A 21981-nucleotide genomic window follows, 5' to 3' on the forward strand; every position below is an offset into this window, starting at 1 on the left:
GGAGCAGGAAGGAGAGCTGAGAGCAGTGCAAGTTACAGGCCTGTGTCACAAAGCCAGGGAATGTCTCCTAGAGTGTTTGCACAATTCTGTCATTTCAGCTATCAGTGTGGCATTATTATCTTCATTTGTTTAGAAGAGAACTGAGGTTCATCAAGGTTGCATTAATTGACCATAGTCATGAAGACGATGGGCACTGAGCCTAGAAGCAAAATTCTATGTGTCCAAGGCCAGTGTTTCCTCACTGAATCACTCCAATGAAAATATTTTTTTCTTAATGAGATGAAAGCAGAGCAGAATGTTAGAAGAACAGAGGTATGTGCAGGAAATGGGAATTGATTACTGTCAGGGTGTCCTCTGCGAGCTCCTCCTTCTTCATCCCCACAGCATGTGCACTGCCGAACTCCTGTGGGTGGCAGCCTCTGGCACCTTACTGTAGAGTAGCAGGCTCGCAGCTGGAGAGCCCGGCAAACTGACATGTTGATTTTAGGATTCTCAGTTCCTAATAGCACAGCAAATGCTGCCTGGCAACTGCTCAGTGAGACACAAGCATCTGCTACCCTGGCCTTTCTTTCTCTTCCTTCTCTATAGTCTGGGCCACCTGGCTCTCTGTGGCTTCACCAAGACCCTTTGAATGCACAGAAACAGCTAATTCATTCCAGTCTTTGTTTTAGGTAGGGTTTCTATTCCTGCAATGAAATGCCATGACCAAAAAGCAAGTTGGGGAGAAAGGGTTTATTAGGTTCACACTTCCACATTGTAGTCCATCACTGAAGGAAGCCAGCACAGGAGTTCAAACAGAGGAGAAGCCTGGAGCCAAGGGCTGATGCAGAGGCCTTGGAGGTATGCTGCTTACTAGCTTGCTAAATATATATGTTGGCCTGCTTTCTCACAGCCAAATCTTATGGAGGTGTTTTCTCACTTGAAGCTCTGAAGACTGGTTTATGTCAAGCTGACATAAAACTAGCCAGTATAGTCTTCTTCTAAAACTCCAGTTGTAATCCAAAGAGTTGGATTAGAACCACCTTAGTAGCTAATAACTTAACTCCAGCCTGTGCAGACATGTGGCTTTGTGCTCCCTTCTCATTCTACCTTTCCCCTCTATCCTCTATGTTCCACTGCTTGGCTTAGCTTTATAAGACAAGATAGAAAGAGAGAGAGAGAGAGAGAGACAGACAGACAGAGACAGAGACAGAGACAGAGAGAGACAGAGAGAGACAGAGAGAGACAGAGAGAGACAGAGACAGAGAGACAGAGAGACAGAGACAGGAACACAGAGACAGAGACAGAGAGATACAGAGACAGAGACAGAGAGATACAGAAACAGACGGATACATACAGAGAGAGATTGAGAGGAACAGAGAGAGACAGAGGATATATATGTGTGTGTGTGTGTGTGTGTGTGTGTATGTGTGTGTGTATGGGGAGAGAGAAAGAGAGAGAGAGAGAGAGCATAGAGGAAAGAGAGACAGAGACACACACACAGAGAAACAGAGGTATATACACAGAAAGAGCGTTCATGACATTTGATTTTCCAGTTTGGCTCATAGCTATCTCTGGATTTGTCACTTCTTACCAGATTTCAGTTGTCCTGGGAAGCTGTATTTTCACTCCCTGAACTGTAATTCTACTTAACTTGGATTTCCTCTCCACTAAAAGGAAGGAAATGTTCATTTATTGCATGACATTGGGACCTTAGAATTTAAGGTTTTTCTACTAGTTTGTATTATGCTGGAACTTTGTAAACACACTACAAAATACCCAGAACTGATAAAAACCAAAACCAAAACCAAACTGTGTCTCTAAAGCTAAGCTGATATGTGCCTAGTTCAGTGGTAGAGCACTGTCCAGCATGTAAAATCCTTCGGATTCCATCTCCAGTGTAGAAGGAAGGAAGAGAAAAATACTATTCCTCTACATCAGCGCTTTTAAAATGGTAAATCTCATGTCTCTAGAGTCACTGAATATTTTTAGCTAAATCTAGGAGCAACCCAAAGGGTCTGGCATTTATTTTATCAAGCCTTGTAAAAATCATTCCAGTAGTTCATTGGAGACACTGTGGTCAACAAACGCTACTTTAGGTTCAACCCAGGTCTGAATTATTTTATACAAAAGGTAAGCAAAAAGGCTCTTTTCTACCCTGCATGTGAATTGCACCTTAGAACTGTAGCATATATCTCATTTGCTCTTTCAATCTCTTTCCTAATAATGTTTATTTTTGCTATGTTGTTTTGCACTTATTTATTTATTTATTTATTTATTTTAAGGTTTTGAGATAGTGAAGTTTCAACCTAGGGTCTCACACTCTGGGCAAATTCTCTAACACTGAGGTTTTTATGATCCTCAGTCTTTTTACTTAAAAATGCTTTTGAGACTGGGTCTAAGTCGCCCAGGACAGCCTTGAGTTCCCTCTGTAGCCAAAACAAGCCTTGAACTTGTGATCCGCTTGCCTCAGTCTTCTGAGTAACTGGGCTTATCTGCTTATTCCATCAGGTCCACCACAACTACACTGTTTGCAGGGGGAATAATGGGCGAAAGCTGGATTTCTGGGAAGTGCAGGCCTGAGAATACTGTGCTTAGACATGCATCTCCCTACCACGAAGAGCAGCACAGATGAAACAGATCCATCCTATGACAAGAATGGGAGTTGGCTTACTTTGTTTGCCAATACACAAACCACCCACTGTGCACTGCTTCAGTAATATGCACTTTGAGCCAGGTGTCAGTTCATATTCGAGAACTGGCCTCTCAGATATGTTGTCAGGAAAGTAACCCATTGCCTTCAAAATACAGTTTCCTTCTCCAGGAATTGATGATGGCAACATTGGCGCTTGACCTTGGAATGGTGTTTAAAAGGAATAATGCTTGTGTTACACATATTTTTATTAGTTCTTAAAAACAGGATGCAAAGTCAAGGATTAATTTACATACACTTACACCATCCACTTTGTTTTTATTCATTCCCTGTCCCCTCTGGTCCTCTTGGTGAATATTCTTGACACAGACCCAGATTTCTATTTTACATTTAAATTGTTCTAAATAGGAATTTTTATTTCTTTCTCTTATAGACATATTGTCTGTCTTGGCAATCAGATTCTTTAGAAGTAGGTAGTCTCAGGGACCTCTGGTTCAACCCCCCTTCCACTTTTGTAGGGGGGAACATGAAAGTTTTTATACAGAAGATTTCCTTGGATGAAGGGAAAGTATATTTCTTGTCTATTGATACATTGAAATGATGCTTAATTATTGAATATCTACAGATTATTTTCCCTCCTCATTTTAGAATACCAGACTTAAAATTGTTTCAAAGTGTCCTTGTTACTGGAAAATACACATTGTCTTAGTCTTTTTTCCTATTTCTTGAATAAAAATATCCTTCCAAAAACAATTAAGGGTATAAAGAACTTATTTTATGTCCCATTTCTAGATTGCAGTCCATCATTGAGAAGAAGTCAAGGCACATTTACACTCAAGAACAGAGAGAATTAATGCATGTATACTTATGCGTTTTGTTCCCTCTCTACTCTTATATAGTTCACAATCTTCTACCTAGGGAATGGTGCCACCCATAGTGGGTAAGTTTTCTCACCTCAATTAATATAATCAAGATTATAGCGCCACATACATTCCTGCAGGTCATGTTCTCATTAAAAGTCTCTTGCCAGGTGATTCTATATTATATACAGTTGACAACTAAACCTAATCATAGGACACATAGATAGGTGGGCATAAACAATGCTTTTACTTGTGGGAAGAAAGAAACACTGAAATTCCCATCACTTGCCAATATATTTGGTCTGCCTCCAATACAAACATAGACTTGGCAAAGTAGATTAACACAATGGTGGAATATTTCTTGGTGCTAGCCACATAGAATAAACAATGTGTTCCTTTCTGGAGTCTGCTAGTTATGTTTTTACACCTGTTCTTCCTTTCTTTCTTTCTTTCTTTCTTTCTTTCTTTCTTTCTTTCTTTCTTTCTTTCTTTCTTTCTTTCATTCTTTCTTTCTTTCTTTCTTTTCCTTCCTTCCTTCCTTCCTTCCTTCCTTCCTTCCTTCCTTCCTTCCTTCCTTCCTTCCTTCTCTCTCTCTCTCTTTCTTTCTTTCTCTCTTATACTCACTCTCTCCCTCCCTCCTCTGTCCTTCTTTCTTTTGTTTTTCCTTCTAAGCTAAAGGATGCTATAATGGTGGACTTAGAAAAGACTTTAGGGCAGATTACCAGGTCCTGTCTCATTTTACATATGGTAAAATAAGTCAGGTGAAAGTTCTCTCAAAAACACAGTCAGTGCCTCACAGATCTGGGACTTGATCTTGTAACTCCTATTCAAAAAGATGGTCTGTGCTCAAAGTTTTTTTTTGGCACCAATGTTTTCTTACTGAATGTTTTTATTGAGACTATATGGTAAGAAATTTGAGTCTGGAGTTGTGTGCATTCAAGAACAAGAAAAATGCATTTGATTATAAGATTTGTGTTGTGGTCACTGTGAAAATCATGAAATTACCCTCTCCCAGTAGTGCAGGCTATGATATAATCTTAGAACTAAACTAAATGCGTCTGTGAGAAACAACATGACCCATTTCTGTTTTCTCCAATGTTTTTTTGAGTTGAGAAGAAAGATGTTCTTATGACCTATTAAATTTTACCCCCTCTTACATCATCACCCTTACACATATAGGAGTCTTATTTTCTAGGCCAAAGAGATGTCATGATATTGAGGGGAGCTTTTTCTGCTATGGATCTGAGACTGTGCTTGGAAGAAATGATTTATTGCAAATTCGCTATGATGGACAATCTGTCTTTCAGGTAAAACAAGACCCACGTTTCCCATAAACTTTTAACTGATTATAGAGGAAAATTTTGACTTCAAAAAGAATTTACTGTAGCTTAACAGAACACTCACAATGTTTCACAACAAAAAAATAGAGTTGAGAATTCAACCCCAGAGAACAGCTACCTATAAATTAAACTTCAATTTAGACTAATAAAATTGAGTAAAATATAATATGCTACCTACAAATGCATTCATTTCGATAAAACTATGTTTACAAACAGACTAAAATGAACACACCTGAAGGTGCATTAATGACCTTGAAAACCTTATAATACTGGAAAGTCACACAGTAAGACAGGCAATGTGGGAAGAGAACTTTGCACCTGAAAACAAACTAAAAAAAGCCCAGTCCATTCATTTTAAATTTAGCCTCAGCCAAGGTCTTAGGACACAGTAAGAAGGGAACCAGATTCTTTCTGAAAATATCACAAGTATGGTCTCTAGCCCAGTTGCTGACACTGTTCCCCTCTGAAATCTCCTAAGCTGGCTTTCCATCAGTCCTGTTACTTTCATCACTGTTGTCTTCTAGGCTCCCACTAGAGTGGCTGGCCAACTGTGCTCACAGCATTCAACTGATTTACACATGCAATTTCCAAAGTCTTCTACTTTTCCTTTAAAAAAACTAGCATCACCAGGTTCTTCATAGGAACAACCTACTCTCTGGTAACAACTTTTGTATTAGTTACTTTCTGTTGCTATGTTAAAATATCACGACCAAGGCAGTTTATAGATGAAAAAGCTTATTTTGGCTTATGCTTCCAGAGGGGTAGGAATGTATCATGGTGGGAGAGTCATGACAGCAGGCAGCTGGAACAGGACACTAAGTAATAACATCATCAACTACAAGCAGAAGTCAAGGAGAACTGAAAGCGGTGAGTCTATGATGTCTGAAGACCCACTCGTAATAATGTCCTTCCTCAGCAAGGCTATACCACCATCCCAAACAGTGTTCAAATGCCCAACCAAACATCACAGTGGAGGTGGGATAAGAATGTCCCGAAGTAGTTTTCTTGGAAAACGTGCAGCAGTATAAACCTGTCTCAATTCTGGAGAAGCATAGGGATTCCCAGGTGCTAGGCATTGTGGGAACCTTTTTCTGTCCCTGAGTGACAGAGGGGCAATGGCCATGTGGGTGCTTTATTCCCATGTTGGCAGCTAATGGAGCTGTGAGAGTTCCTTTTTAAAACTTTGTCCAGACTAACATACCAGCCAAGATTCCTCTGATCCTCTCACCGCCCACATGCTAACTCCTGCCAGGAAACAGCCAAGAAACCTATAAAGGCTGTCCAGGGATCATGAGGACTTCCTACCAGCTAAGCCACAGCCTTGTCCTCAGGTTACAGCCTCTGTGGGTGGCAGTAGGGGTGGCTTTTTGCTTTGTTTTGTTTTCTGCAGGGTCCCTGAAGTCAGCTCTGGAAAACTGAGAAGAGCGCTGCGTGCAGAATGCTTCGCTGGATGTTTTTTTCTTTATTCTCACAGACAACTGGAACCTTGAGAGCCAAGGGAGATTGTGGAGAGGATGTGAGCAGATGGCCGCTGAGGATAGCTGACCGGGTGGGCTGGAACCTAGGCCAGGACCTGCCACCTGAGGATTGTGCCTGCGATGTCCATATGATTGTGAACAGCCAAACAGGGAGCTCTGCTCTGTTGAAAATCATAAAGTTGAAAATGAAAAGAGATAAAGCCTTAAGCACAGAAGAATATTTTGTCTTTGGTGAAAAGAACAACTTAAGATTAATTTTATTTTTTTATGCTGTATATGCGTGTGGGTATGTGCATGCAGATTTGGGTGACTCCAAAGGTCAGAGCATCAAATCACTTGGAGCTGGGCTTATAGGCAGTTGAGAGCTGCCAAGCAGAGGAATCTAACGAATGACCTCTGTATGAGCAGAGAGTACTAACTGCAGAGCCATATTTCCAGCTTAAGGAGGGCTTTTAGAAAGAAGATTGATAGAGAATACAAACTTAATAGTTTGATGTATTAAAAAGGTTAATTTTTATTCACTATAGACACTAGAAATAATATTTACAATGTATATAGTGCATGTGATTATAGAACTAGAAGTAACAATATTAAATATAAATGAATTATTGTAAGTCAGATAAGAGAGATGGAAACCCCAGTAGGAAAAACCCATTAAAGTAACTAAAATGTCGACAAATGAAGGTGTATCGTTTATTTTTACCATTGTAATGTTACATAATAAGTAAGCACAATTTTATATTAGAAAGGTGTTTATTTGCACTAGGAAAATGTAAAACACAAAGCAAGAAGACCATTTTGAACTAGCACTAGTTTAAGATTTAGTAACAAGAACTAGCAGGGAGGTGAAGATATGCTACCCTTATATTCTGGCAGTCTGACAGAGCTTCTTAAGTTACAACATCCCCAAACCATTTTCCAAAGCCAACTCTCATCATAGAACCCTTGAGCTAGCAAAAATACTGATTTTAATATTGTTTATGGTTTTGGGAGCATGGAAACAAACTGTCTTTGTTACAGAACATGATCTAATACCTATCATGATTTACTTTTAAGAACATAGATATATTAATATATAACACAATGTATATATAATCACATATGTGTAATGTATATCACAAAGAACATCATTTTGTTGTTCTTTTTCCTCCTCTTCCTCCTCCTCCTCCCTCCTCCTCCTCTTTCTCCTCCTCTTCCTTCTGTCTTTCTTTTTCAAAACTGTTTTGGTTTTTTAATATTTATTTTTTTCATGTTATGTATATGAGTACATTGATGCTGTTTTCAGATACACCTGAAAAGGAAATCAGATCCCATTACTGATGGTTGTGAGCCACCATGTAGTTGTTAGGAATTGAACTCAGGACCTTTGATATTAAGAGACATATATGTGTTACAGTGCTTATAAAAAAATCTAGAAGAGGGGGAATAATAGGAGTCATTTCAATGTGGAAGGGATGGTGTGAGAGAGTGAGGAACTCCTGGTATAGGCTGCTCAACTGAGACCTGCAGTAGAACTTCTCTTGGAAAGAGTTTTTAGTGAGGTGTTGTTGGTTGTTGATTCTTTCAACTTACAGAAGCTCTTCTCTATGGCCATTGACAGTATAATTCCATAATGATAGTGCTGTGGGTGCCATTTCATCCTGTATGTAAGAGGAGGGGCTGGCTGCTAAATGAAATAGGAGCAAACCATCAGGACCACACCAGAGTTTGGTTCCCTCAGCCATTACTGAACACTCATGATGTGCTGATTACCATTCTAGGCACCAGAAATATAGTGACTAATGTGGTAAGTCCTTGATTCTAAGGAGACCTTCAGTATAGAAAAAACACATATAATGAAAATTTCAATAATAATGAACACATGGGAATAAAACTATAGATATGAGAGCTTTGAAAAGAGCCAACATTCATTACACCCAACCAGACAAAAAATGCCTTCAAACTAAAGAGGAAGGCAGGACATTTACTACCATTGTCCCAGTGAAATCTCTAGGGTCTAACACAATTCCAGACCCATAGCAGATCCTCAGTAATATTTGTTGAGAGAAATAACACTGGACTGACTGAGTAAAAGCTTCCCAGTAACAAGATATGAGCACATAGTTTTAACCTGGCTGACACTCCAAGGGAATGTTTCAGAAAATGAAACAAAGCAAAATTAAACAGAACGGACATTTAAAGCTATGCTTGGAAAACAAAGAATTATCTTTTGTGGGTGGGTGCAAAAATATAACAACCCACCCACTGAACAACCTCCCTGAAGGCCTATGTTTTAGGGTTTTTTTATTAGGTTCTTTTACCCACCACCCATCTACACTTCAAGCCTTTCTGACCACTGAACACTAGTTCAGTGAGAAAGAATGATAGAGGGGAAAGGGGGCATAGACTTCTTCCTGATGATTAGGGGCATCAAACTCCTAGGAGCAAATCCAATGCTCATCATCAGGATAGCTCCAACCAGCAATCCAGCAACCCGGCAATTCAGCAAGAGCAAAAGCAGCAAACAATAGCAGAAACAAGCAGCAGCAACAGCAGGAGCTACTACCAGCAGCAGCAACATAGCAGTGACCTGGAGCAGTGGAGGCAGTAGCTGCCCCATGTCCTTCAGGGCTCATCAAAGAAATCAAGGTGGACCAAGGCAAGAGTGTCGTCCACTGTCTGTTGGATTATATGTACACACTCTCTCCAAACACCACACATCCTATCAAGTATCTGCTCCAGCAAAACATCACATGCCCTCTTACCAGGCATCTTCCAGAAAGACACCAAGTGTTTGTTCTCAGCAAAACATCCTCTCATAAGGCAGTTTCCAGAAAACAACAAAACAAAACAAAACAAAACAAAACAAAACAAACAAAACACCACATGACACAACTGAGACTCCAGTGAAACCAGAAATTCCACTTCACACCTATCTAGGTTGCTTAGTGATCTATGCTATGGTTTCCCAGATGCTATGAAATTCCACTTCACACCTATCTAGGTTGCTTAGTGATCTATGCTATGGTTTCCCAGATGCTATGTAGTTTCTCACCAAATCTACTTTCTAGTTCGGTAGATGAACTCCTTCAGCTGGGCACAGATTCAGTTCCTGGTTTCCAGTCACCCATCCTTGGGTTAAACTCTATTCTTTGCCCCTGCCAGCTCTCCAGGGTATTGCTCTCTACAGAGGACAGAATGCACTTAAAGTAGAATGTTGTCATTCCTGGTATCCCTACATCCAAGAAGAAATTCTATGCTATATTTGGATGTCATTTAAATGATATAGTAATACACACCTTAAAAAGTCCTTTAGTTTTTCCTGATTTAATGCACATAAAGTGAAAAATGACTTTCTAAATAGACTTAATATTTGTGTTATTCCAAATACATGTGTTGAAGTCCTAGTATCCCAATGTAATGGTAAGTGAGAACCAAATGTTTGTGAAGTAGCTGAGGTCATGATAGTGGCACCTCAGTGCTGGTACCAATTCTGATGTAGGGTTTCCACTGCTGTGAAGAAACACCATGACCAAGGCAACTCTTAAAGAAAAACCATTTAGTTAGGGTTGGCTTACTATTTTAGAGGTTTAGACCATTATCATCATAGTGGGAAACACAGCAACATACAGGCAGACTTAGTGCTGGACGAGCAAAGAGTTCTACATCTTGATCCAAAGGCAACCAGTGAGACAAAGTGTCACACTGGCCAGACTTGAGAATTTCTTTGAGACCTCAAAGCCCCGTCCCCACAGTGACATACTTCCTCTAATAAGGCCATACTTCCTCCAATAAGGCCACAGCTAATAGTCCCACTTCCCATATTCAAACCACTAGAAACCCTCAGGATTCAATTAGTGTGTTTGTACCAAGAGAAAATAGAGAACATTTGTGCTGTTTCTTTTTCCTAAGTCTGCACACACAAATGGTCCTGCTAACAGGAAGAGAACATTCACCACTGAGTGGACCAGACACCAACTTGATTTAGAAGGTTTGTCATGAGCACTATGAGAGTGTATCTGCTGTGAGGAGTATGTAGTTACTAAGGAAGTCAGGGCTCACTGCTACATTATCACTCGTAAGGATTGTAAGGCATTCTATGTCTACATGTTCTATTTTTGTTCATCTCAAGAACTTGGACATTATGCTCACTACTTTCCTGCTTCCTTCAGATGGAATTATTTTCCAGTGATAGTTTAGTCCTAAAGAAAATGTTCTTAGGACTCTATTCTGAGGAGAGAGATCAGAACAGAAAATTAAACAATTTATGTATGACAAGTGAAGGGGAAAGCATATTCAAGTGACTTACATTTCATGCTATCCCATTACAATTATAAAAAATAACACATATTGCAAAAAAAAAAAATCAACCAATTACAAGTATAAAATAAAGACTAAAGTTGGCGGTAGCTCGGAGGTACAAGCGCGTTAACCGGGGAAGGGATGTGTCTCCTGCTGGGGGCTGCTGGGGTCGGGAAGAACCTGCTGGTGAAACGCCTTCAGAAGCTGAGTTCCGGAGATGGCAAAGGCGACCTGGGAGAGCCCCCACCAACGCGGCCCACAGACATTGTGGCCCACAGGAAGATCCGAGAGCTCGGGGGATGCATGAGCCCCATCTGGTCTAGTTACTAATGGAAACTGCCATTCGCTCTTGTTCACGATGGATACCTCTAACTCCACCCAGCTCTCTGCATCCTGCATGCAGCTCCTGGGTCTCCTTTCTGCAGGAGAACTTGCAAAAGCCTCGGTCCTCATACTCTTCAATAAAATTGACCTACCCTGTTACATGACCACGGAGAAAATGAAGTCATTGATGAGGCTTCCAGATATTATTGCTTGTGCCAAGCAGAACATCACCACAGTAGAAATAAGTGCCAGGAATGGCACTGGCTTGGCAACAGTATTGCTTTGGCTCCAGAATCAACACAGGCACAGCAGTTGACAACAAGATGAAGAAGTATGGCTGACCCCATCCAGTGCCTAGGAGGCAAATGCATAAGAGCCTAAGGTGTTTGATAGGAGCAGACCACCCATTGTATCCCAAGTGTTGGGGGTCTACGCAGTGACCAGTGAACACACACAAACACCACTGTTATCTCACTTCTGAACAATGGTCCCAAGACAGAACAAACAGCAGGTGTTTTCATGTCTCCCACCAAGAAAATGGACCCACTGAGGGCTTTGGACTGCACGGAGCCCAGGTAATTTTTATAGTACAGACTCTGCCCTTCTGAGTTCCTGATATCCTGACCACGTTGCTCCGAAAAAAATATAAAGTTAATGAAGAATTGGGAAGTGGGGGAGGGGTGAGATGGCCTAGCGGGTAAGAGCACTAGCTGCTCTTCAGAAGATCCTGAGTTCAAATCCCAGCAACCCCATGGTGGCCCACAGTCCCTGTAATGAGATCTGACGCACTCTTCTGGAGTGTCTAAAGACAGCTACAGTAGTGAGCAGAAGTCGAGTTCAATTCCCAGCAACCACATGATGGCTCACAATCATCTATACAGCTACAGGGTACTCATATACATAAAGTATAATTAAAAAAAGAGTAAAGTCCCCATCTTGCTACTTTATTATAGTATTTTCACTCTTACTGGAGTTCTCAGCTATTAATGATTGACATTATTTGTTTTGGATGTCTTCAGATTGTGTGTGCATGCACAGAGATAGGTAAATTTATATACTGTCGGGGATAAGCATTGTACAATGTTAAAAATTTGAAGATAAGACACAGTGGTTTCTTTCTTTCTTTTCTTTTCTTTTTTTTTTTAAGTGTAAGGTCTTTAGATTAACTTATCAAACAAAGAGAGGGAAGAAAATTGAGATTCATAGCTCAGCTGAAAGCTTTCTCCCCTGTAGCCTGACAACCTGCCAAATAAACAAACAAAAAAACCAAACAAACACCAGCACTGTCAAGGGAAGTATGTATCCTCAGTCATTAGACCTGCAGGACCAAAATAAGTTATCATAGAATGTACTTCTCTGGGTCCAGGGAGCCACCAAGAATGGATTCACACTTATCAGGACAGCTCTCCTTTACTCCTCTTGCACACAGCACCACCTGGAACCTGTTAGAGTCAGAGGAATCTGAGGACTTTACCTTTCAACTACAATAATAAATGTGACCATGTCTGAGTTCTACATAAATACTCCAAATATGTCAACTGAGAGGTATACTTGATAACAATGTAGATCAAATAAAGATATAACACCAACTGTATAACATCCAAAGTAGTAGTAACATAATTCATTTATATATATATATATATGTATATATATCACCAAAACAACAACCACATCCAAGATAACATATCTCTTCCTAAAATTGCAAATCCAACAGTGATAGCATAGTGAGAATGAGTGAGGAGAAATCCCTGAGAAATCAAAAGAAATGAAGGGAGTATATTTAAATAAACTAAAGAATGCCCATGCTCATCAAGGAAATCCAAACAGATAGAAGCTGCTGATCAATAACACAAACAACAGAATGAAATATGTAAAGTGGTGCAATATATGAAAGAATTCAGCAAAGAGACATAAATGCTTAATGTAAACCAATCTAAAATTTGAAAACAAAAATCATAGTGAGTCAAGTAAACAAGTGCCACACCCACTCCAGTGAAGTCTGCATGGCAAGCCCAAAAGCTTGGATGCAGTTCTGAGACAAAAAGTTTCACGGAAACTTAGTCTCCTGGAGCCTTGGCATCCCATAGCACGAATGCTCCAAATTTGTCCCTGCAATAGTGTGGAGGGTTTTGCATTCTTTTTTGCAGTATTTTACTGGATAGGAGCTAGAAATCTCAGGACAAGCTTAGCAAAGTAAGTTTAGAATTCTTATTATAGTTATATATGCAGATGACATTCCTTAATAGAAGAAAGTTCCCCCCAAAATCACTTAGATAACAGCCGAGTCATCCCATATACAGGAATTTACAATGCTTTAAGAAGAAAATTGGGTTGTGGTTTAAGGAAGAACTAGAGTATTGTATTGTTCATGTAAGGGTTAGTAGAACAGAACTTCTCTGGTGCATGTTTTTCTCTAGGCTCAGAGGAATAACATAATTAGGTATTTACTAAGGGACCCCTGGTTGTGGGTCAAATAATAGACTAAAATTGCACCTGGGTGTATTAGCCCTTTCACCTGGCTCCTGTGAATAACTAACTTTAAATAGGGCTGATCTTATCTCAGTTGTAAACACTGCCTGGTTTCTGTCAGTTTTTATGTATGCATTTCTCTGTTTTGTGTCATTATGCATAAGATAACTTCAATGTACCTTGTCTGATGTGTCACCTAGCTTCCTTGTTTTCCTTCTGTAATATAAGTCTGATGCTCACTTTGAAAAATTACATTCAGATACAGCACTCTCTCTGTGTCAACATCTTTTTGTCATCCCACCAACTGTTTGTCCATCTGAAAACTGGACAATTTTCCTGCGTGTTGAGGGACCAACTGAGTCCAGTCCATGGCAAACAAGTTCTATGAAAAGTCTCATCAATAGAGGGACTCAAGAAGACATCTTATCTCAAAATGAAGAGAGCATAGAGGATATATAATAAATAAGCAAGAACAATGATAAAATAGTAGGAAGACACCCATAGTAATTACAAGATATAAGCAACACTCTGAGAAAGCAACTCTATGGATAATAGAAGAAGGAGAAGAATTGAGTTCTTAAGGCACAGAAAACATTTTTCAAACAATTATAGGACAAAAAGAAATGTCAATCTGATATATGAGGCATTCAAGAAAATCAAGAGATAAGACCAGAACTATCAAGACACTGCACCATGTTATATTCAAGGCAGTGAATAAGCAGGGCATATAAATTATAATACAAGCAAAAAGAAACAAATATCAAGCCACATGCAAAGGCAGGCCCATAAAAATAACAGTAAATTATTCAACTGAAGATTTAAAAGCCAGGAGAGCAGGACGGACCTATGTCAGGTTTTAACAGGTAACAACTGCCAAGTCAGACTACTATACCCAACAAAACTACCAGTCATAGTTGAAGGGAAAATAAATATTTTCCATGATAAGCCGAAGTGAAAAAAATTTATGACCACTAAACCAGCTCTGTAGCTAATACTTGAAGGAATCTTCCATGCTGAAGAGAAAAATAAAAACATTAATGAGGCCACATGAAACAATAAACCATTCTAGGGTCATAAGTAAAAAAGAGAAACAGAAAACACCCGAGTACTACAAAATCAACATGATGGCAGGAATCAATATATGCCTTTTGATGATAACTGAATATTAATGAATCAACTGTAGTGAAAGGTACAGGGTAGTATACTGGATAAAAGAGCAACAACTATCTCTTGCCTCCAAGAAATGGACCTCACCATAAAAGATAGATACTATCAGTGTGAAAGGATGGAAAATATATTTTAAAGAATAAATGTAGGGAAGTATTCAGCTAGCAGCCTTCAGATGAAGATGGAGAACTCTCAGTTCCTCCTGTACCATGTCTGCGTGGATGCTGCCATCCTACTATATTGATGATACTGGACTGAACTTCTGAACCTGACTCTATTATTGCTTCTGGTTTCCATCTGTACCACGGAGCTAACCCAGTGCCACAGCTCTACATACCCAAATCCCTCCCAGAGAGAGCTGGTCTCCCAGGAGTGCTGACACACCTAAGATACAGGCTCACAGACTCATAGGAGGGACAAGCTCTAGTCAGAGACAGCAAGACCAGCAAACACCAGAGATAACCAGTTTTCTCACCACAGCAAGCCCTGGATACCACAACACACCGGAAAAGCAAGATTCGAATATAAAATTACATCTCATGATGATGGTAGAGAACTTTAAGAGGGACATAAATAACTCCTTTAAAGAAATACAGGAGAACACAGGTAAACAGGTAGAAGCCCTTAAAGAGGAAACACATAAATCCCTTAAAGAAATACAGGAAAACACAACCAAACAAGTGTATGAATTGAACAAATCAACCCAGGATCTAAAAATGAAAATAGAAACAATAAAGAAATCACAAAGAGAGACAGTCCTGGAGATTGAAACCCTAGGAAAGAGATCAAGAGTCATAGATGCAAGCATCACCTACACAATACGAGAGATAGAAGATAGAATCTCAGGTACAGAAGATATCTTAGAAAACATTGGCACAACAGTGAAAGAAAATGCAAAATGCTAAAAGCTCCTAACCCAAAACATCCAGGAAACATAAGGATGACCAAACATATGGATAATAGGTATGGAAGAGAGTGAAGATTCCCAACTTAAAGGGCCAATAAATATCTTCAACAAAATTATAGGAGAACACTTCCCTAACCTAAAGAAAGATATTCCCATAAACATACAAGAGGCCTACAGAACCCCAAATAACCAAAACAAATGAAGAATATTAAAAGCAGTAAGAGAAAAAGGTCAAGTAACATATAAAGGCAGATCAATGAGAATTATACCAGACTTCTCACTAGAGACTCCAAAAGCCAGAAGATCCTGGGCAGATGTCATACAGACACTAAGAGAATACAAATACCAGCCCAGGCTACTATACCCAGCAAAACTCTCAATTACCATAGAAGGAGAAACCAATCCAGGGATCCATCCCATAATCAGCTTCTAAACGCTGACACCATTGCATACACTAGCAAGATTTTGCTGAAAGGACCCAAATATAGCTGTCTCTTGTGAGACGATGCCGGGGCCTAGCAAACACAGGAGTGGATGCTCACAGTCAGCTATTGGATGTATCACAGGGCTCCCAATGGAGAAGCTAGAGAAAGTACCCAAGGAGCTAAAGGGATCTGCAACCCTATTGTTGGAACAACATGATGTAATAACCAGTACCCCGGAGCTCTTGTCTCTAGCTGCATATGTATCGAAAGATGGCCTAGTCGGCCATCACTGGAAAGAGAGGCCCATTGGACTTGCAAACTTTATATGCCCCAATATAGGGGAATGCCAGGGCCAAAAGAATGGGAATGGGTCGGTAGGGAAGTGGGGGGCGCTATGGGGGACTTTTGGGATAGCATTGGAAATGTAATTGAGGAAAATATGTAATAAAAATATTAAAAATTAAAAAAAAGAGAAGGAGAAACCAAGATATTCCATGGAAAAACAAATTTACACATTATCTTTCCAAAAATCCAGTCCTACAAAGGATAATAGATGGAAAATACCAACACAAGGAGGAAAACTACACCCTAGAAAAAGCAAGAAAGTTATTTTCAAAAAACCCAAAAGAAGACGGTCACACAATCATAAAAATAACAATGAAAGTAACAGGAATCAACAATTGCTGGTCCTTATCTCTTAACATCAATTCCCCAATAAAAAGATACAAACGAACAGACTATACAGTATACACATAAGCAGAACCCAGCATTTTGCTGTGTATAGGAAATGTACAACAGTGACAAAGACAGACACTACCTCAGAGTAAAAGGCTGGAAAAAAAAATTCCAAGCAAATGGTCCCAAGAAACAAGCTGGAGTAGCCATTCTAATATTGAATAAAATTGACTTCCAACCAAAGTTATCAAAAAAAGATAAGGAAGGACACTTCATACTCATCAAAGAAAAAAATCTACCAAGATTGAACTCTCAATTACGAACATCTATCCTCCAAATGCAAGAACATCCACATTCATTAAAGAAACTTTACCAAAGCTCAAAGCATACATTGCACCTCACATCATAATAGTGGGAGACTCCAATACCCCACTCTCATCAATGGGCAGATCATGGAAACAGAAGCTAAACAGAGACACAGTGAAAGTAGCAGAAGTTATGAAACAAATGGATTTAACAGATATCTATAGAACACTTCATCCTAAAACAAAAGAATATACCTTGTGCTTCAGTCCTTCTTAGAAGGGAGAACAAAATACTCACAGGAGGTAGAGGGTGAGAGGGGCTTGGGAGGAAGAAAGGAGGTGGGGAAGGGGTAGTATCAGGAGTGGAAGGAGATGGGAAGCAGAGGGTCAGGAATGTGAACAAAGGTGTGTAGCAATGGGAGACAGGGAAGTGGGGTTAGCCACCAGAAAGTCCCAGATGCCAGGAAAGCAAAGGCTCCCAAGACATTTGTTGGACATTTGCTGAACTATCCAACAAAGGGGAGGGGGAATCTGTAGAGATCATATTCAGAGATTAGGAAAGGCTTCTGATTGGGGGATGGGATCACCCACTCACCTCCAATTTTTAACCCAGAATTGCTCCTGTCTAAAGGAAGTACAAGGAAAGGCCATCCAGAGACTGCCCCACCTAGGGATCCATCCCATATACAGACATCAAACCCAGACATTATTGCTGATGCCAAGAAGTACTTGTTGACAGGAGCCTGATATAGCTCTCACCTGAGAGGCTCTGCCATAACCTGACAAATACAGAGGCAGATGCTCACAGCCAACCATTAGACTGAGCACAGGGACTCCAATGAAAGAGTTAGGGCAAGGACTGAAGCTTTTGAAGGGGTTTGCAAACCCATAGGAAGAACAACAATATCAACCAACCAGACACCCCAGAGCTCTCAGGGACTAAACCACCAACCAAAGGGTACACATGGAGGGACCCATGGCTCCAGCTGCATATGTAGCAGAGTATGGCCTTATCTGGCATCAGTGGGAGGCAAGGACCGTGGTCCTGTGAATCCTTGATGTCCCAGTATAGGGAAATGCCAAGGTCTTGAGGTAGGAGTGGGTGGGTGGGTGAGGGAGCACCCTAATAGAAGCAGAGATGGGGGAGATGGGATAGGGGGTTTCTGGAAGGGAAATTGGGAAGGGGGATAACATTTGAAATGTAAATAAATAAAATATACTATAAGAAGAAAGTAAGAAAAAATATAGAGTGACTGTAGAAAGCAAGCAGGTATTACTATCCTAATATCTGACAAAATAGACTTCACACCAAAAGTAGAGATAGAGATAAAATGGTCAGATCATAGGGGAACAATCTATGAGAAGGACACCATTCTAAATGCATATGTTCTGTACAGGTGCATCCAATTTTATGCTTTCAGAAGCCATAAATTAACTCCAACAACGCAACCTAGATGTCTCTTTCAACTGAAGAATGGATAAAGAAGGTGTGATGCATCCACACAATAGAGAACTACTCAGTTGTTAGAAACAGAAACATCAAGAATTTTGCAGGCAAATGTATGGAACTTGAGAATATAATCCTGAGTGAGGTAATCCAGAGCTAGAAAGATAAGTATGGTATGTACTCACTTATAAGAAATTAGCCATAAAGTGCAGGATATCCATGCTCTTACAGACTCAAATAAGTGTCATGTTAAGAAGGTCATAAGGGAGGATGCATGAATCTCTCTCAAGAGGAGAAACTAAATAGATATTGGAGGTAGAACTGAGTAGGAGAAGGAATAATGAGGGAAATGGGGGAAGTGATCAGGTATGGTCAGAGGGAGGACAGGAGAGCACTGGGATTGAGAATGGAAATTGGTAGGGGGGATCTGTGGTGACTAGCTGGAGGCCTTTGACTAGGGAGGATATGGGGAAACTATGTGGGTGACCCTAGCTGAGATTCCTACCAGAGGGGGATATAGAGACCAAAGTGGACACCTCCTGTAGCCAGCAGGACTTTCAGAGGTGGGAGGGAGAAATTCATCCATCCACAAAACCTTCAACCCCAAATTTGTTTTGCCTACAAGATGTGCAAAGATAAAGATGGAGCAGAGATTGAAGGAATAGCCAACCAATGACTGTTCTAACTTGAGACCCATTCCATGTGAGAGAACCAACCCAACACTATTAATACTACTCTGCTATGCTTGCAGACAGGAACATAGCGTAACTGTTTCCTGACAGGCTTCATTTAGCAGTGGATAGAGGCAGATGCAGAGACCTGTGGGCTTAGATTTTTAAAAACCTACTTTTAGTAAGGGTTCTCAAATGCTTTGACCCTGTTTCTAGCCAACTGTCCAAAAGTAGGGGAGAAAAGATGGGAAATAGGACAATGGGATGTGGACCTCTTTAGCAGTAGTTCCTTGGGGGTGATTTCAGTCTCCATTTTTCAGGATATCAGCAGTCCAATTTAGTAGTTTTAGGATAGCAAACATGAATCAGCAGTGGTGGCACAATCCAGCCAAACTCCCCAGGCCCCTGCCAAGTCAGCACAAGTCAGCAGAAGCTACCTGGACCCCTAGGATGCCAGGAGAAGTTATTAGTAGGAAATCTCTCAACAAAGCCAAGATTAGCTAAGACAAAGATGGGAGACCAATGAAGCACTGCAAAGCTAGCTAACTATGCCTTAGCAAAACACCATGTGACATGGCCTTACTATGTGAGTTTGTATCACTTGACATATCCAGAAATTTCCACTTCAGAGTCTCACAGCCAAACATTAGGCAGAGCTCCAGGAGTGTTGTGGAAGAGTGAGGGATAGAATTGTTGAGCCAGAGGGGTCAAGGACACCCTTAGAGTCAAATAACTGAGACAATGGGAGCTCACAGAGCTTGGCCACCATCCGGGGGGGCATGCAGGAGCTGGACCTAGACCTTCTATACACTTTTGGCCAATGAGCAGCTTGGTCCTTATTTGGGTTCTCTATCAGGTGGAGTTGGGGCTGTCTTGGTTGCTGTTCCCTGCCATTGGATCCCCTTGTCCCTACCTGGACTGCTTTGTTGGGCCTCACTGGGAAATGTTGTACCTAGTCCTGCTGAGACTAGATGTTCCAGCGTGGGGTGGTGCCCAAGGGGGCTCACCTGCAGAGAAGGGGAGTGGGCAGTGTCTGAAGACATTTATCTGTAAAGGTAGGACTAGGAAGACAGTAGGGAAGGAGGGCTGTGATGGGATGTAAAGAGAATAAAATAAATTATAAAAGAAAAAAAAAACTCCAACGTAGTAGTAATGGAAAATTTCAACATTCCACTCATGAACTGGCAGGTCTTTTTCTCAACAAAATAAAAAAATGAAAAGGGAAATACACAAACTGAATGACATAATTGATCACTTGGATTTAATGGAAATCTACATGGTATAATTGACCAAGTTCACATTCTTCTCAGCAGCCCATGAACTTTTCTTCAAAATGTGTGGCCAAAGGGGTTTTGCTTTGGGGTGGCATTTTGATTACAAGTGACGTCCAACATATTATAAGCATATTTTCTATTAATTATCCCTTAATGCACTTAAAGTTTTATTGGGGGGATTAAACTTTTATTATGGATTCATTGAAATTCTTCACATTCTACATATTATTTGTTCATATGTCAAAGTTTTTATTCTCAGACACATTTAAACTTTCCACTGTGTTTAGTAATTTGTTATTTGTTTTAAACTAAAAAGTTAGAGTGGCAAGTTAGTAATCTATTTCTGTATGATTTTGGAGTTTATCATCAGCCATTTAGGGCAAACTTTTATCCTAAGATTAAACACAAAATCATGAACGTTCTTTATAATATTTCTTTTTGAGTTTTGATTATCAGACCATCAGGAATTTGTTTTTTTTAATAACCCATGAAATAGGTTTCTAAATGTGTAGAAAATTTCTCTAAAGCTATTTTTAGAAATCTCTTATTCCTCTAATATCTGGAAATATCAATTTTTATTTTATGCTACATTTCCATTTATATGTGTCAATTTCCTAAATTGTATTTTTCTATTCATTATTTTTCAGAACACATTTGCATTATATAACTTGAATTATTACATGAATGGTGTATTTTTATAACACTCCTATTCCTACTCAATTGTTTCCCAAATATTTTTGCCTATTATGATACATTTTCTGTTTTTGATTCCAAGTTCTAAATCTCATGTTTCCCAAAATAACCATTGAAATTTCCCTTTGAATAGCATTGAATTTGTGTAATATTTAAGGATAATTGGCATCTTTATAATATTCTTTCACTTACAAATGCAATATGTCCTTTAAAGTTTCTTTTATGTTTGATCAAATTTTGTAGCTTTTATGTTTTAGTCTTGAAGTTTATCCATGCATTTAAAATTTTCTATTTTATTTTATGTGTATGAATGCTTTGCCTTCATGTATGTGTGCACCATATACGTGTCTGTTGCACCAGAAACCAGAAGATGACATTGCATCCATTAAAACTGAGGCAACAGGTAAACTGCATTGAATTTGAAGTCAAACTCAGGTCCTCTGGAAAAGCAAAAAGTACTCATAACCAACGAGCTATCTCTCCAGCCTCTGCATGTTCATGTTAATTCCTACCAAAACTCTCATTTAGTTATTTCATTTTTTGTATGTATAGGAATAACTATTTACAATGCTGTAAAGAATTTTATTCATTTAGGAAGATGTCAATGCGAGTTATCCTCTAGGCTCCATGCCCTTTCTAACACGGGTAGTTGGCTAGGTTTACAGTACCAGCCATGAAGTGCCTTGTAGTGTGTTGGGATGATGCTACTTGTATTCTAATGCAAAATATTGGCTCTCAAGATCTGTTTGCCTGCGATGAGCGGATCCTCACATACACCAAGTGGTGCTATGTAACCCTTGTTCCCTATTCAACTGGTCAATAAAAGGCAAGAGTCTGCTCTTGGGCAGTAGAGGGAGAAAGGTGGGACTTAAGGATTGAGTGAGGGTTTATTGGTAGAGCAAAGAGAAGAAGAAAGGACACAGGGGATGGAGGAGTCCTCATGAGAGGAGATGGACCATAGCACATGGCCAGGAAAAGCATCAAGTAGCAAGGGACATTATAGTTGGGAAATAAGTTAGAATAGCTCAAAACT

The 21981-nt window shown here is 39.9% G+C and overlaps 1 pseudogene; it reads left to right on the plus strand.

The window, feature by feature from the left end:
- Nucleotides 1–10731: 10731 nt before the first annotated feature.
- LOC110304159 (ADP-ribosylation factor-like protein 16 pseudogene) lies at nucleotides 10732–11231 on the plus strand (annotated as a pseudogene).
- Nucleotides 11232–21981: the final 10750 nt, after the last annotated feature.

The sequence above is a fragment of the Mus caroli genome, unplaced genomic scaffold, assembly GCF_978045245.1.
Source record: "Mus caroli unplaced genomic scaffold, Mus_caroli_1 scaffold_13, whole genome shotgun sequence".
NCBI classification, from domain to species: domain Eukaryota; kingdom Metazoa; phylum Chordata; class Mammalia; order Rodentia; family Muridae; genus Mus; species Mus caroli.